At 39.7% G+C, this 18,025-nt stretch overlaps 1 protein-coding gene across 2 annotated transcripts in view; it reads right to left on the bottom strand.

Annotated features, from left to right (window-relative positions):
* The window catches only part of LOC122864779 (sodium-coupled neutral amino acid transporter 3-like), a 40,760-nt gene extending 31,816 nt beyond the window's left edge, over positions 1-8,944 (bottom strand). The window contains exon 1 of one of the 2 annotated variants that reach the window (XM_044172428.1): positions 8,244-8,944. The gene's annotated coding sequence lies outside the window, so the exon portion shown is untranslated. The remainder of the gene's footprint in view (positions 1-8,243) is intronic. The other variant, XM_044172434.1, reaches the window with a different exon arrangement.
* Positions 8,945-18,025: the final 9,081 nt, after the last annotated feature.

Genomic DNA, 18,025 nt, shown 5'->3' with positions numbered 1-18,025 from the left:
AGGCAAAACTGCAAATGATCTTAACAAGCACAGTTTATAACATATTTTACATACAGTACATTGACCACTTGTACAAGAAAGTGTTTTATTACAAGATGCCAGTTTGTTTGTTGTCCACAACTTTACATCATTGCACTGCCTCAATTCATACAAATAAATCATTAAAGATTGGAAAAGAACATTATCCCACAATGTGACATTGTGGTGATGTCATTTGCAGAAGAAAATCATGGGAGTAGAGAGAAAAGTCAGGGCCAGGAAGGTGTATAGTTAAAGTTATAAGATATTCATACATGTAATAATACACCATTTAATATACTTACTATATTCATGTAAGTACCAGAATTATTATTAGAGAAACAGGTTGAATTTATGGAAATGTGCTGTGATAGAGATTAATTAGAAAAGCAGCAAGCTACTGGGATGGACATCACTGAGTTTTTTGTTTTCTTAGGACTTTGACAAAGAGGACATGTATTTACACATGCTACTTGTTTTCCATTCATTTTATCTGAGTGAATAAAGGGTGATAAGTACTGGCCTGGACAGTAAAACAATGCTGGCATGGTAAGATTTGGCCTGTTCTCAGATTGCTGTCAAATACAGCACTGGAAGCGAATGCTTCTTCATCACTGCCGGATGAAGAAGCTTGCAATTCATGGTGAGAACAAACACGGAAAAAAATTCACATGGTGTGCTCTAAAAAAAGAAAAGTAGACAGTGGAAACATGAGATTTTAATCAAGAATGGACAAACTCTTACATGTTCAATCTTCCCACTGGCAGTCTCCCAGTATGTCTCATATGTTCTGAGACCGTGGCGATTATTAAAAGCGGCAATATGTAAATCGCCACTACTAGACAAAGCACAGAGCATTTTTGAGCAGGTTAACAAGTGGGACAGATTTGGTCATTTTGTTAACAAGGGGGATGGCACCCCCTTCAAATCGCCTACTGGCTACATGAATGTAAACCAAAAATATCTGAAAACAACTTATCACACGATGCTGCCGACACACTGCAGGTGATGATGTATTGATGGTGAATGATGGCCAGCACATCACTGAGGCAATCAAGATGAATGACATTGATTAAGATTAAGAAAATGAAACTAGTGATATACTGTGGTGGCTGTGTATCTGTCAGCTTGTTTTCATGTTTTCTGCCCTTGTGTCCCAAAAATCAATTGATGCACCTTTAAGGAGACACAAATCTATCACTTACAAGTTTGTAGCTTGCTCGTTCACAGAAAACAGCAGCTGTAGTCAAAAAAACATCCATAGAAACTTTAGCCCAGCCCATATGGATTTTTGAGGCCAATACTGATATTTGAGAATATTAAATAAATCTGATAATGATACACTGACCGATATTAATTTTCTTTACACAACTGTTGCAACTAAGAAATATACTGGTCAGGACATTTTACAGTTGAAAAATAAACTTGTCACTACTCTGGTGAACAAACTAAAGAATGGTGACTGCTTCAAAACATATCTTTGGCATTTCTGTACTTCAATTTCTTGTCATTTATCGGCTGACATATTAGGGGTGGGCCGATGCAAGCATTTTCAAACCGGTTTGATATTAAGCCAATTACCAGACCGGTAATACCGAATGTTACCACTAGGTGTCGAATGTGACTCAGCCGCTCCCAAGTGTAACATAATGAGAGCCCATGAACTCATTCCTGCAAATGTTTCACATTAAAAGCCTTGTTAAGAAATTAAGGGTTTCTGTCCACTGAAACACTAGAGGGCGTTTAATTTGAAATGGATACAGGAAGTGTTGAGTTTGTATTAAAAGTGTAATGCAGTAACTTTAACAGGGCAAACAGGAGCGGATCAAAACAAGGCTTCGTACTTACCTTTCAATCTGCTACATTACTGACTGTACTGACAAACTATAGCTGGCTAGCTATCTCGCTGACATAGCAAACAGATGCGATAAGTATGAGTGACACGATGGTTGTCAGGGACAGGGTTATATTGAGTAGGCGATTTGAGGGGATATGAGGAGGGGTGCCATCCCCCTTGTTAGCAAAATGACCAAAATGCATCCCCCTTGTTAGAATCTATGACGCCGACCATGGCTCTGAAATGTCAGTAGCCCAACTGTGCTGTGTACTGATAAATCCATGGCGCTGTCCGTGGTGCTGAAGTAGCAGACGGATTTGTAATTGCGGCTTTTTCTCTCAGCCCCGTCCTTCTGTCAGTTTCATCTTGGATCTATAATATTCTCTAAACTATATACTATAAATACTCAATTCTATACTATATTGTAGTTGCGGAATTGCGAGACGATCATAGAGACACACTGATGCCTGTAGTATTCCTATAATATTTCTATGACCATTCAGTAGCGTATGTGCTGCTGAAAATACACCCCCACACCAAGCCACCTCTGTAACATATAACAATATTTTAGGGGAGACATGACTATAGATATAGTTTTTACTATAGATGTTTGGTGACTGAGGAAATTAACCTGCACTGACTGCACTGCGCTCAGCCGCTACACAAAATATGTATTAAGCCTAATAGCAGTTCAATTAAATTGAAATTATAATTGCAATTATAATATCAAGAATTAGGCTAGGCCTACATGATAATCCTGCAGTCCTAATATAAAGTAGCCATACAGAAGCGGTTTTGGGTGGATGAGGGTCTCTCTTATTTTCTCTCGTGTAGAGGAGCACAACAGCACATGGGGGGAAGAGAAAGAACGGCAGCAGCATGACAGAGGTTGTGTCAGAAATTAACAGAGCTTGGAGCAAAAGTGTCCTTGAATGTTCAAACTTTTTTTTTTTGCTGTTATTTTTCAAATAAAAGAAGTCTTTGTGCCGCAAATTGAGTGTTTGACAATATAATGTAATAATTATACATTATTTCAGAGCTTAGTAAATGCCCCTAAAAATCAGTTAAAGGGGCAAAAAATCGGCTACCCTCTGAAAAAAGAAAAAGAGGCACAAGGAAGCCCTCCACCACCCTCCCTCTCTCCTCCTACGTGTGCGGGGGGTGCTCCCATTGGGCCATGCCCCTGTTAAAAATTAACAAATCACTGTTATATTACAGTTATATTAGTTATATTGAAAAGGGAAAATGGTGGGGTCATTGTTTATTAACTTTCCAGCAATGTATTTCACAAAATAGTTAGCAACTTACTGTGAAGACACCACTTGACTCCGCACCATCGTCTGCTCAGCTGTGATGCATACTCTGCTACATGTGCTGCAGACAGTGCTGAGAGTATTGTAGTGACAGCCTACATTGCCCAACAAGCCTAGTGCTGGACTGTGTAGTTTGTTAAGTTTGCTGTTTTATGTTCCAAAATGCAAATGCTACTTTTTGTTAGTGTCTGTTCAGAAAATGGTGGTTTATGTTGTCATTTTTGTGCTGGTTTATAGTTTTAACCATTAGTGAGGTGGCTGTTGCATTTCTTGAGCCCAGCTGTGTTTTGCTACTGCGTTTTTGAGTTTGTGTCCCCTGTGTTGAATGTCATTAAAGGGTTAACATTGGCAAAACCGGAAACCGACCCAACCCTAATGCCAATACCAATATATCTGCATTGAGCTAAGGTCAGCTGATATATATCGGCCTGGCCAATTTATGGAAACTTCTCAAACCACTCCTGCAGCATAATCCACTTCTCCGCCATTGATCTGTATGTTCAGTATATTTCAAACAAACAATCATCGCTTCACCAGTACATCACTAAATACAGTATTTTGAGTGTATTTAGCTCTGTTGTGGAGAAGCTATGAGTGTTTGGAAAATATTGAACACACAAATCAAATGATTCCTTTAAACATTGTGTAAACGAGAAAAATGATTTTTTTTTTTACTTATTTGGGGTACGTGATGAAGCTAAAGCCACTCGCCCATGTTTTGTCTCAATGTCAGGCTGTCTAATAATGCAAATCCATTTAAATGAAATTGACAAAGAGGTCGCGCAACTCTTTTCTTGTATACTATGTTTATACCAGGCTGTTTAATTACTGCAAAAATACAAGTTATACTGTTAGTATGAAAGACCACACAATTTCCATGGACTCTGGATTTTGAACGGACATTAAGATCTCGCTTTAAGAAGTCCTTGTTTATAGAGCTGCAACTAACGATTATTTTTATTATCAATTCATCTGGCGACTATTTTCTCAATTAATCGTTTGGTCTATAAAATAGTAGAAAACACTGAAAAAAACCATCACATTATCCTAGGACACAAGGTGATGGGTGATGTCATCAAATGTCTAACTGTTAAAAACTACGAAATATTCAATTTACTAAAATGTAAGACAGGTAGCAAATTCTCACATTTGATAACCTTGAATCATCAAATGTTTGACATATTTGCTGAAAAAAATGACTAGCGATTGATCAATTATCAAAATAGTTGCAGATTAATTTTCAATAAGTCTTTCGATCGATTAATCAACTAATGGTTGCAGCTCTACCTGTTTAACTAACAGGTCTTACTTGATATAAAAGAGACAGCATATGATATTTTTTTTCTTCCAGATAGTCACCTGTGGTTATTTTGCACTGTGGCTCCAAAAGCAGGTTGTCTAGGGAGTAAACATAAAAGAACATCAGTGACACAGTCAAGGACACAGCCTCTATGAGGAAACCATGCCAGTTGTATATCAGTTCAAACAACAGGACAGAATGCAATCAGCTAACCGGCCTTCCACCCAGACAGTCCTCCCTCAACACCACACTGTTCAATGCCAGCTCTGTCTTCTCTCAATCATGTGGCCTAAAACAAAGTACCATCCTCTCCTGGCATCTGCCACTTGTCTCCCTCCTGTTTCCTCCTCATCACGTGGGAGGAGAGCAAAAGAAAGAGTGCATCGCGGGGACGAATACATCTATTCTGCTGGAAGTACAACTCACACAGTGTGTGACCACCATGGTGGATGTTACACTGCTGACTCTGTCACATGCCGCAGCACCATGGAAGTCCAAATCCCAATCCACTGACAGAGAACTCCTGAGCACAGCAGGCGCCCACTTTAAGCTGATCAATGTAATGCTTAAGTATCAAATCCCTTATAGAACTAAGAATTGTACAATAGGCCAACAATAGGATAATGAGCAAAAATACAGCTCTAGCTGAGGCTCAGAAGATTGAATTCAGACTTTGGGTGTGTAAGGTGCATGGCCCAATGGTATGACTTTCCTCTATCTGTCCTTCTGAAGTGTCTTTGGAAATTCAATCAAGCCCTATGAGAACCAAGAGAGACTCATACCAACCGACCCTTTACTCTGACTTCCTTATGGGGAGGACAAGAGAGAAAATGCCCTATGGCAGTGGTTCACAACCTGTGTGTCGGAAATATGCAAAAAAAATAATAATAATCTTGCTTCACAAAATTATGTTTATGTTTTAAACATTCTGGTAATCTTTGCTTTTCTTGCTCATGACTGTCAATCAATCTAAGAAGAAGAAAAAAAAGAGACTTAAATTGAACTGCTCACAGCTCTTTGAGGAACCACTGCAAAATTGGGATCAATATGGTATTATGCAGTCACACTTGCATGTACATTTTTCAGCCAATATGAAGTTTCAATTACATTGCTGTTCCCATAAGACATGGATTTGAGACTCTTCTCAATCTACTGCTGATTACTGGACAGCACAGTGGTGAGGGTTAAATAATTTTCTCCTACTTAGAGCTCATCTAACCAATAGGCTGGCATTTATCCTAAGTGGTATGACCTTATGCAAGCTGCAATTCATCTATGATATCCCACAGTATGCCCTCAGATACCACAAGTCTTTCATAAACCAGTCTGCACTTAGAAAATGTAGAAATACTGTGATGTGACTAGGGACAAGCAAATGAGCCTGCTTGGCCTCAAAAGGATAGATACCTTTCCTCTACAAAGTACCAGATAGAAACTAGTAGGCTATTAACTGCAACCTGATGGTCCATAGTATGTATTAAGTTTTTCCTTTTTGATTTAATTATTAGCTTCCCTTGGCACCAATTAGCTTAATACGCAACCTCAGCTTTCTGATCAGACTATAGGTTTGTAAAGAATAGGTGTATCAATAGCTAAAGCTACAGTATCTGTGCACTCAAAACATGCCATCATCATGCAGGGCCTAGATGTTCTATCCCATCCTATACTTCAATTTGCCTTTTTAGAGACCAAAATCAAATCCCTGTAAAACCTCAAGTCCTTTCATAGTTTGATACCATCAACAAAGTCACAGCAGGATGTTCCTTTCTTCTCACAGTGAACTACATTGCACTCTAAGACTGAACCATCCTTTCATGTTTTCTTTTTATTCCTGCAGAGGTAAACCAAGACTGCTATAAGATAAGAATATATTTCACATGGACACAGAGCATTTGATCAAATTAAATAGTAACTTAGTGTATCTCTGTGTCTATGTCTCATCCAATAGTGAAGCAAAGAAGAGGCAGGGGAAGGAGTCATTAACATTTCTCATCCACTAACCTGAGAATGAAAGAGAAAAAAAATACTAAGGAGACTATTGATAGCTTCTTTTCTCCTGGCTTAATATGACGGTTTCAGACTGTTTTTATCTTCTATAGTAGAGAACCATCTCTAGTTGAGAATGAGGGTCATGACCTTTGCTGCACAGCACTCCCCACTCTTTCCCACTGTTCTTGTCAATCAATATATTCTGTAATTAACCCGAGAGGCAATGACACTGATATCACAATATCTTTTCAATCTCCATTCCAATATTCAGCACGTATGCATCTGCATGACCACACATATATACATATGCACTCTCATACATGTACACGAATACAATATAAAACACACAAATGCAGGCTGTGGTCACACACCAGATCAAAAGCTCAGCACGCCCAACGCCGGCTGAGGCCGGGTCAGTCTGTTCACACTGTGATTTCATTCTGGGATGGGGTAGGAGAGGGGCAGCACATGGGGCCATGGCAAGCCAGAGAGGTGAGTCAGTCAATTATAAACAGCAGAGGCCAAGCGGGCCAGACATGAGCTCTCATCAGCTCCAGCCAGTCAAGTCCCGCAGTCACAGTCTCACCTGCTGCCCACAAGCCCTTGAGGTGACTCATCGTGGATGAGTGAATGACTGGAGACTGCAGGTGACTCCAGAAACCATGCTGCTGTTAGAGTGTTATCCAGTCTATGGGATGTTTTGAACCTAGCCAAGCTGCATAAATAAACATGAAATAGGCCTATAGATATATTCATTTATCTGTATATGATGTATATTATGATTTGAAAGCTGCTTTGCCCCCTTCTTAGTCTTGGCATCCCACCAAAAGCCTAGGTATGTCCCTCAGACTAGGCAAGATCATCAAACATGAAGACCAGATGGCACCTGTAGCCAAGCTGTGACATGGTGTGAGCCAGTTGTGGATGCTTCACCAGCACAACTTAAATATGACAGGCAATCCAAAAATGAAACTCTAAACTGTGCGATGCATTTGCAGGAGCCTAGCTTTGTAGCACCTCAATCCCTGAATGCCTCAATCGTGCATTACTGAAACAATGTCGATCCTGGCCCTGAGTGCCATGCATGCACTAAAAAGTAGAAAAGTGTTTAGTTTGGAGTTTGTTTGAGCTTAAAGCATGAAATGAAATGAAAAATGAAAATCACACTAAGAAGCAGTGGTTCACTGAGTGGAATCAGGGAATCCACAGGGTCATGGATGCGCATCAAGTCGGTCCCTCCAATGCCCAAGTTTGATCTCACTAAGCTACTCCACTTGATCATGGCAGTAAGAGGCTGACACTGGGATAACTGTTTTAATCAGAGGTTTCACTCTCAACACTTATCCTCTGGGATACAGAGCAAACACTTACCAGTCGTCTGCCAAATCATTCCTGCAGATTCTCAGATAAGACCCAAGGAAGAAAGTACTTACAAAAAGGGGTCTGTGTAGTCCAAAGGGGGGCACTGAATCCCAATATTATGTTACCCAGCTAACACATTCAGATCAAGTGCAGCAGGTTTGTAATGTCACCTCTCTGGTTATCTGGCCACCGAGGACCTCGCATGTTGCTTGAATGAAACAACCGAACAACAGCGTTATCTCGACTTGACTTTTACTTTGCATTTAACTCCCGTTTGGTAAATGTCACACGCGGACTAAGCAAGCCGGTTGATATTGCACATACGTGCACAAGGAGCGCCGTTCTGTTTTTATTTATATTTATTCTAATATTTAGGTCCCCATATCTGTGAAAAACGTGTTCGTTAAGCAGTTTAAATACCTACCTACGGGCTATACATCAACGGTAAACCGTAGTACAGCAGCCTTTCTGTGCGTTACCGGAGAAGTACCAGTGTCCTCCTGCAACTCCAAATAGGCTATCTCCACACAGCTCTGATGCCTCCGCTCGCTGCTCGGCTCTGCCTCGACCCGTGGCGTGTCGTCCTGCCTCTGTCCCTCTAGGTCCGTCCGCCTTCCCTCCAAACTGCGTTAATGTCATGTGTTTCCTAGTAAATTGTCCTCGTAATCTTCTCAAAAGTAGGATGTGAAGAGTGTCCTGGTTCCGCCTACCGCACGCACAATGAAACCAATCAAATTATTGTAGTGCGTGTATATGTTGCGAAGCTAGCGCGCGCAGGGGGCACGAGAGCCCCTTTCTGGCACGCTCCTTTTTAATCGTTTGGAAATGATGACCGGCGCTGGTCTGATATTATGAGTCGGTTAAGAGGTCGTGCCGGGTCCTTTTTGACATGTTGAAAATGTAACTGTCATGTCACACGGTGATGGCGTCGGGGTGTATTTCATATCCACGGATTTATCGTCGTGTTTGAGCGCGCATTATGAGACTGAGACAATGACACAGTGAATGACCGCGAGGAGACCACACATGCCATGCATTTATTTAATCTACTGTTTTTGTTTCCCCTTTAATTAGTTCCAGAAAATATAACTCACGCAGGCCTTTAAGGAACATCGATTCAATTGCAATGCCTTTTTTGGACACGCAATCAACAACGTAAACAGCTGCCTGAGCCACGTGCCACAAAAGCCCACTGTTGCTTACGCACATAACATACGCACGCTCCATTTCTAGGTCATCGGCGGTAGCGCGTTTTGATGTCACACCGCTCCGGCGATCGTCTCTTTTCTCTCTCATCTAGCTCACGTTCACAGAGGAAGACACACACCTGCAGTCAAATTAGACCAGGTTCCCTCATCCTGTGAACTTGTATCTGTATTCATGGGGGGCATCATGCATTATATCCCACTCCCCATGCGTTTAAAAGCATTAGCTGAGACATTCTACATTTTCTTTCACAATCTGTCCTCTCAACCAGCAACCACAATTTCCTTTGAAACTGTCACAGTAAACCTGACCTTGTGGAAAGCAGATGACGTTTAACCTCTGGGACATATAAGCTCAGCATCTGCTCTGAGGTTGACACAGTGGGGAAGGGCTAGGAAAGGGCCAGAGATGCTGAGAAAGTGGCTGGTGCATCCCAGAGGTCAGCAGAGAAGCTCAACAGATGTATGCAATAGTACAGTTCAAAGACAGAATCTCACGTGCAAGAAGTGCATGTGCTTTAATCTGTGGTTTCATTTCAGAGCACTGTCCTCTGGTTGCTCCTACTCCTATTCACAAATAACACGTTGGTGTGCTAATTTAAGCACTGTAAACTAATGAGGAGGAGAGGGTGTTGGCAAAGGACATCTGGCAACTGGTTCTGGAGGCACAGCATTTTCATTCAGCTGTATGAGCTCCCCCTGTTCTTTCTTCTTTTAATGGTGTCTCACCTTGCCTCACCTAGCTGTCAGTTTAAAAGGTGATGCATGTGTAGTGCTCCAGAGGACTTTCTGACTGCCCAGAGCAATGCACAGCAAGGTGTAACCATAGAAACTGGGTGTAGCAAAGGTCTACAACACGAGGTAGATGACCACTGAGCAGAGATGCTAAATGACTAATAAAGTCTGGCAGCAATTCATGTATTTTAGCTCACAAATGACATTCATATGCCAGGTTACTCTAAAACCTTACAGATTGAGCCATTACATGGTTAATTATGAGCCAATTAATTGAAGTAACTACACTGAATTGGGTGACTCTTTGCACAAAATACCTATTACAGATAGTAACACATGGTTGTTCTAATGTTATTCACACACACAAACACATAACAAAACAAAAAGATATATAAAACTATACATCAACAAGACTACGCTAGTGGCTCTGCCAGGCTATACTTTGGCACGGTGCTTTGAGCTAAATGATAAAGTCACCTTGCTAACTTGCTCACGATGACAATGCTAGCATGTTGATGTTTAGCAGTTATAATGTTTACCATGTTAACCATCTTGGTTTAGCGTGTTAGCATGCTAACATTTGCTAAATCACTCTAAACACAAAGTACAGCTGAGGCTGATGGGACTGTCATTAGTTTTGCAGCCATTAGTTCTAAACCAAAGTATCGGACAAAAGTTATTACAATTCATCCTGTGCCATGAATGTCTGCACAAAATGTCATGGCAATCCGTTTTTGAGTTATTTCAGTCTGGACCAAAGTGGTGGACCGACCGACCATATGACCAACATTGCCATCCCTAGAACCATGCATGGCTAAAAACATGCAATGTGATATTTACTGTGCTCATTGACCCACTGAAAGGCACACAAAAGGTAAATAGAAATTTCTGGTTGCATTCTTTTTGTCTTTGTGCAGAGATCACAGGTGTACTTCGATCAACAAATTTAATTGCTGGCCAGTAGAAATGCTGGCAGAGACAAATCACTCAGTTTTAGACAGCACTGGTTTCACAATAATATGCTAAAAAGAGTGTCTTGCAGTTAGTTGTCAGGACTACATAAATTGTTAATGTGCATAATGATCAAACAGATTTTTTTCTTACCCTATGAAACTAACATCCCAGTAACCAATTAATACAGTATAATACAGATAACTGTGTCCAAGAAGTCATACACTAATGCAAAGATTATTATTTTCGTTTCTGCTTTTAAAACATGCTCTTTGGCAAATTTTGCATCATGTCAACACAAAAAAGTAAGTAAGAAATTTACATTTAATAGGGACCTTGCTCCATATATGACTGATGCAATGCCACTTTCACCTTATGCATTTATATTAGCTCTAGTTTTAACATAAATTTATTATTGTTATTTTTCACAAAAACTCATTATGATTTGTTGATCAAAAACAGTTCAATTTTGGCTTGCTTTCACCAAAAGAATGTGGTGGTGCGCATTCATAGAAAACATGTAAAATCATCTTTGTAAAAACTGCAATACACACACTATTGAACCTGATGTATTACATCATCAACAAAGCATTACAGCCTTCTGATCAGCTTTGAATGGATTTCTGAAAACAATGGGGAGCCTGTGACTTCTGGGAGGTCAGGCAAACCTGCATAACAATATAAGAGCTTATAACTTTGGTAGCTGTGGTAAATACATAAGTGGATTTAGACTTTTCAAAGACAGGTCTAGAAAAAATAACTAGCCTATTATTTTTAAACTGTTCCAATATCCTCTCCTTTTCCTAAGACAGTTATTATCCTGCACCCTAACAAAAACCATCTGTCTAATCTTCACTTGATTGCCTTCAATGAGATCAAATTTAAACCTGACACGGTATTTACGGTCCTAAAACTATCTTGTTTTTTTGAATGAGGGTCTTTTCTAAGGATCTTCCCTCACAAGTATGGAGCTTGATTGGTGGCCTCCTGTCCATCCTCCACAACCCCGCTATGTACATAATTAGGAGAAACAAGAAGAAAAGATCTCATCACAGACCACTAAACCCATTCAGTTTATTTTGCTGAGCCCTGCTGGAAGATGCTGCAATCAAACTCAATTAAGGTCAGTCTCCTAGGGCATTCATCATTTGGGGAAGAGATGCCAGTCACTGTGTGATTATCCAAAGTAACATGGCCCACTCATGGATGAGCAAGAAATAGCCATGCTGTGGAAATGATGTGGTTATGCAATTACCTGAGAGCTGGTTTCAGTGAGATGATGCTTTATGTAGGACTATAGGCAGTGGTGAAGGTTGCCTTGTGAATCGAGTGTGGTTGTGACTCATATTCATACTGTGTGAACATCAGCTAACACTGACGCCACTTGACATGGTGCCTTGGGGGCTACAGGCATGAGTCAGTCTGTAGGTGTTAAAGACAATTAGGTGCCTGCTCTCGTAAATGAGGAGAAGAAGAATATAATCCATATCAAATATATCAACAGTCATTTTATCAGGTTTTGTAAATGTTTTTTATTCCACAATATCAGCACTGGTTTCACTTTATCATTAGATATTTGAGATAGACAATTTTTTACAAAACAGTAAACAAGTAGCCAAATTGAGCCAACTCCCCACCAGCACTTTTTCCATGCAGAATTACAGATAGCAACAAAATTAACTGAGGCTGAGATCTTTTGATTTCCAATAATGGGGGGAATGTGTCTTGGCTGGTAAATCTACTTTCCCCTCCCCACTGATAGCTAAAAATATTCAGTTTTAGGTGTAGAGGAATGTTTTATAACCTTATAATTTATCCCTCAAAATGTACAAATGTACATGTATGTTTTATAATTAGTGATGATATTATAAATAACAATAATCTTCTGTGATTTGACAAGACCAACCCAACTTAACGTAAACTTTTCTAGAGCTTTCAGTCGCATAACATGGTCTTCATCAATGGATGGAGTTTCCTCAGTTATGATGGATCTGTTGATACGTGAGCTTAGTAGCTGTTGTGATTTCACTGTTAGGACTTCTTGTCCTAACAGTGTGGCTTTTAAGTTAAGCACAAAAGTTCTTTCTTGACTTTGAAAATAGTAGTTTGAGAATCCCAACTCAAGGTTTACTTGCTGGATTTCTTTCTGGAGCTTTCAACCATATCAAACTGTCTTCATCAGCAGATGGAGTTTATTCAGTTTTCATGGAGATGGATCCTTTGACATGCAAGCTGATTTAGTTAAAGGAAATCCACTTAGGATAACATTGTCTCATTTCATATTACAGAAGAACAGGCAATAGGACACCTCAGTTGAAAACAAAATGGCACATTGCCAGCAACTGTAAATGTTTCATAATGACCAGTACGCTAGAGTAATTGGGGAGTTTCTGAAGCATTTATCAAGAGGAGACATCTGTCATACTAGGAGAATGCTGTTTGTTATTCTCTCCAGACTTCAATCATCTGAGAAAGTTTTTACACAAGAAGTTCAAAAAGTGTCCCCTCTCCTACACACATAAACACATACTTGGGCCACCTGCCCATCCTCCTCTTTTGCCATCAAAGAGCCTGCACTGTTGCACACACACACACACACACAGAAATCCTGAGCATTATTCCTCTCTGCGGGAGGAATTCCCTGAAGGAGCAGCCTGGCCGTTCCAGGAGGGAGCCGAAACATCGAGGCCCAAAGAGGGAGGAAGGTCAGGGTGTAACAGAGTATAGGCAGCAAAGATGAAGACAAACACAGTCTAGGATAAAAGCTTCAAAAATACCTCTGTGGTTTAGTTGGCTTGCCATGTAAATATTTTGTCCTTTACACATGGACTAAAACTTTTACATTTCAGAATTGTTGAAATTCTTTCAGGTGTTAGTAAAACGTTCTGCTGTTGTTTTGTGTTTACCATGTTTACCATGAAGTTTATCAAAATGAAACAGTTTTTAGATGCAAATGTCTGTTGTTCGGCCCACCACTTTGGTTCAGATTGAAATATCTCAACAATTATTGGATTCCTAAACTCATACTTTTTCATGACCAAATACCTGCAAAACTATTGACATTCCCACCAGCCTCAGCTGTACTTTGTGTTTAGTGCTAATAAGCAAATGTTAGTATGCTAACACACTAAGATGGTGAACATGATAAACATTATAGCTGCTAAACATCAGCTTGTTAGCATTGCCAATGTGAGCATGTTAGCATGTAAATGTTAGCATTTAGCTCAAAGCACAACTGTACATAAGCACAGCCTCACAGAGCTGCTAGCAAGGCTGTAGATTCTTGTTTAACTTCTCTACATCAAAATATCTTTAATTGTTGAGTGTCTTTGATAATTTACACCAATCACAGTTAACACTTTATTAGCAGTCAGAATTTAATCATCTTGTTACATGTTATTATCCCCACATCTGCTTTTCACTCAAGACAGGATATGTCCCAAATTGGATTGGACTCAATGAATGGCTCCACTGTCTGTCAGCTTCTCCTTAAGCTCATCAAAATTTTACCGACCACTCATCAAATTTCATCCCTTTGCCAGCTGCTTGGTATAGCCTTGGGGAACCACTGTCTGCACCACAAACCTGTGGCACCTGCAGGAATCATGGAAGGTTCATGTGACAAGGTAAGTCCCAAACAGGAGTCTCCTGCTACAGAAATGAACTCTGTATGAACTTTTGTGTGGCCACGCAATTTTATTGGTTGTACAAACTGCTGTGGAGCAATCTGCACATGATATGTACGAAAATATAACATTTAAACATAAATGAAAATATGCAATAGAAGTGTGATCATCAAAACAACACATATTAAGAGAATACATAATTAGCAAAAATAGAAAAGTTTGACTTGTGAGAGCTGATTGCATTAAGATTTCCTGTGCATAATACCACCAAATACTGGTGCATTCTTAAAACAGTCTAAATTAGCAATGTAAAAAACCCCCAAAGAAAAACAACATATAATTAGATAAATTAATTCTATGTTGGTTAATAATATTCAGACTCAAACTTAAAATCTCCAAATAGATGTTATCAGAAAGTTGTCTTTAGGGCCCTATGGGAGAAATATCCAAAACATTTTTGGAATTATAAGTAAATAATAAAGTGGAAATGCCCCATATTATGAATGCTAAGATTCAATAATCCATCTAAACTCTATCTAAATGAACGTGTGGATCATAAGTTCCTTAGTTATTGAATTCAGCTTTCTTCTGTTTGGACAGCTGGCCAGAGTTTTAAATGACTTGCCTGCATGAGACAAGTGTATTACCAGTGTGGGTTCTTCTGTTTTTCATGCATTTGCTCCGTGTATAGTCTTAGATGTATTTCCTTTTAGATCCCTGAGGAAAGGAACACAAACATTTCAGATGTAGACAAACACGACACTGTACAGTATGTCCTTCGGATCAGTGCGACTTCACCACAATCCACCTGACAGCATACAAAGCTTCCCTGTTTAAACTGACAACACTGACTGCAGAACTGTTTGTGTACATACCCAGTTAATATAGTTTTTCAATGGAATATGAATTACTCTCTCAAAACAGCTCAGTCATGCCAACATGACAAATGTGTAGACTGGTGACGTCTCCTTATTATAGGCTGAGCAGGTTTAGCAGGTCACAACAGAGCTAGTAGAAGACAGGAGACAGATCTAACAAAATGCTGTGTTAAGGACTATATCACACCGTCTCGTTCTCATACTTGTATGGTCACATGCAATAATTTCCTGTCAGTTTTCTGCAATTTGCCTCGTGATGTAGCCAAGTTCTTGTTTTTAGCTTCCATTTGGCATGCCATTACTTGTCATGTTACAACAAAACGTATCATCCTATTTATTTCCACATTTCGTGCATCCCCTGCATTGGGGGGCAGGTGAAAGGTGTTGTGAAAACACCGTAAATTTAAATGATTTATAAACATTATTTGAAGATGCAGTTGCTTCAGCTCCCATTTAGGTTCCTTCTCACTGTGCTACATCTGCTTTACTTATTAATACTAACAAGCCAGCTACTGCTTTATTTGTCGCCTTCTCCTATTAAAAGCGTATCAGTTAAGCTGCTGTTTCATTTAACCAGTCAATTCACTAAACATGTTCTGATATTATTGTCTGTTTTCATGCTCTAGTTTCAAATGCTTCCTTTCCTCCAGCTGCACGGAAAACTGTAATAAAACTTTAGGTGTAACTTCAGCCATATGAGATCTTTCTGCAGATGTTTTTTTTTAATGAACATTTAGACAGCAAGATTGAGTTTCATTGAGAGAAATTGGTTTTGGTGCTCTGCAGTCTGTTATAGAGGTAAAATGTAAAAGGAAAGAGTAATGTTACTTGGTGAGACAAAAGCCATTATTTGAGTTATCTGACTTGCTCCAAAGTGGCACAGTAATACATGACAAGAGCAAGAATGTAAGGTCTGTTCAATTTGAATCTAATAACATCTTCACCATCCAGCACTGAATTCAGACAGACATGTGTATGAACTTAAAGAACTAGGCTGTCTCTAGGACTAGAGTGCATTTGCTGAAATCATATATACGTAACACATTCTCTATACATTTGGGCAATGGTGTACATATGCCAACCTCGTCCTCTCACAGTTTTATTCAGTGTGGCCACTGACTCTGTTATGCAAAACGGCTTAGTCAACTGACACAGATTCTGGTAAGCTGAGCCAGTGCCATGTGAAAACTGAGTAGGCATTCACAAGTGTCCCTGTGAGACAGTGAGCACAGTTCATTTTGTGCTGCAGTATTAATCAACAGGGAGATCAAAGCTGTCATTCTGCTACTACAGGGTTAGTTAATCTGCACTGTTTGGCCGTCACTCAAGAGGAGACCTGGGTAAGAAGAACATCCTTCCTTTCCATGCCACCTAGTAATGACGCATGAAATCCTGACTGTAGCGATAGGAGGGAAAAACAAATTATTCATTATTCAAATCATCCTCTATCTGTACCATTATGACTGTTGTATTATGACCCAACACCAGTGATGTTAATCCCCACCTCTCCACCCCACCCTGTGCCCAGCAGCAGTGAGGATGCCGTCATGTCACTGTGGGACAGGCCGTGGTGATGGAAGCAGCAGCATAGATATAAAAGTACAATCACAGCAAGATGGAGAAAATATTTGATCTGTCAAGCAATTATACATAAAAGGCATTCAAATGATCAGCATAAATAAACATCTTACATCAAGAATGTACTATAAAAAAGTGAGAGTTTTCGAAAACAAATATTTTCAAACAATATTTATATATGCTAGAGGATCATTTTAATGGATTTGTTTGTAATGTTTTTGTTATTTTATCATGTTTAATAGTGACTGGTTGAAGAAATTCCTTCTAAAAGTGACACTGCCCCCTAGTGATGAGAATGAGAGTGAATGTCTGCACTTAAAACACCCAAAAATGCAACAGGGACAACAAAATGTTCAGATTATATACTGTATATTAGATCTATAGTAAAGTCTCTCAAACCCTTCAGTGAAACCCAACACTGGAATTTTACATTTGAGTGTCAGTCCAAATTGTTAAAGTGAATGAGAAAGGCACCAAACATGACTTCAAATTCACATGAGAACTATCCACAGGAAAGCTGTGAAATTCTTTCCAGGAAAACTAAACAACCTCTGGACTCTGGACATTTGTCATTACAGAGCTAAGGAATTAGGACCACACAGCCATTAAGGTGGCAGGAGCTACTGTGCTGCATTTTTGTGGCTTCACACACCAGTCTATCCTCAAGTTTTCCCTCAGTTCTTGCAGAAAATATAGAGACGGAATGACCCAAACAAACATAGCAAAGATTCTGTGGGGCATCTTCAAAAACACTGGCATTTCCACTGAAGTGAGAGCTGGCGCAACATGCCAGCCATTAAGCCTCGGGAAAGAGGATATGAAGGCAACCAAAGAGGGTCTGGCAGAAATAATGGACAATATATCTAATGGTGGCTGAGAGATGGAGATTCAGCAGAAGCAGGGAAGATTTTTCTACATGGATGTTGATGTTGAAAGATTGTCTATCTAACATCCCCCCCCTTAATGGGATTAGCCTCTTGTGACAATACAGACCAGGACTATGGCATAAATCAGGGACGAGAGATACTGCCTGTGAAATCATAATATAAACACCACACTAATACCCTGATAAATCTCTAAAACTAAATTGCATTTGGCATCATGCATCAACATCTTGAATTTTAATAACCTAATTTAAAATGTGTGTATAGAAAATTAAATGAGCATTTCTATATACAAAACTAGCCTCTATAGTGATTAGACTAAGGATTATGGATGTAATGGATGAAACAA

Source organism: Siniperca chuatsi, linkage group LG2, assembly GCF_020085105.1.
Source record: "Siniperca chuatsi isolate FFG_IHB_CAS linkage group LG2, ASM2008510v1, whole genome shotgun sequence".
Classification (NCBI taxonomy): Eukaryota; Metazoa; Chordata; class Actinopteri; order Centrarchiformes; family Sinipercidae; genus Siniperca; species Siniperca chuatsi.
This window is presented reverse-complemented; position numbering and strand designations above follow the sequence as displayed.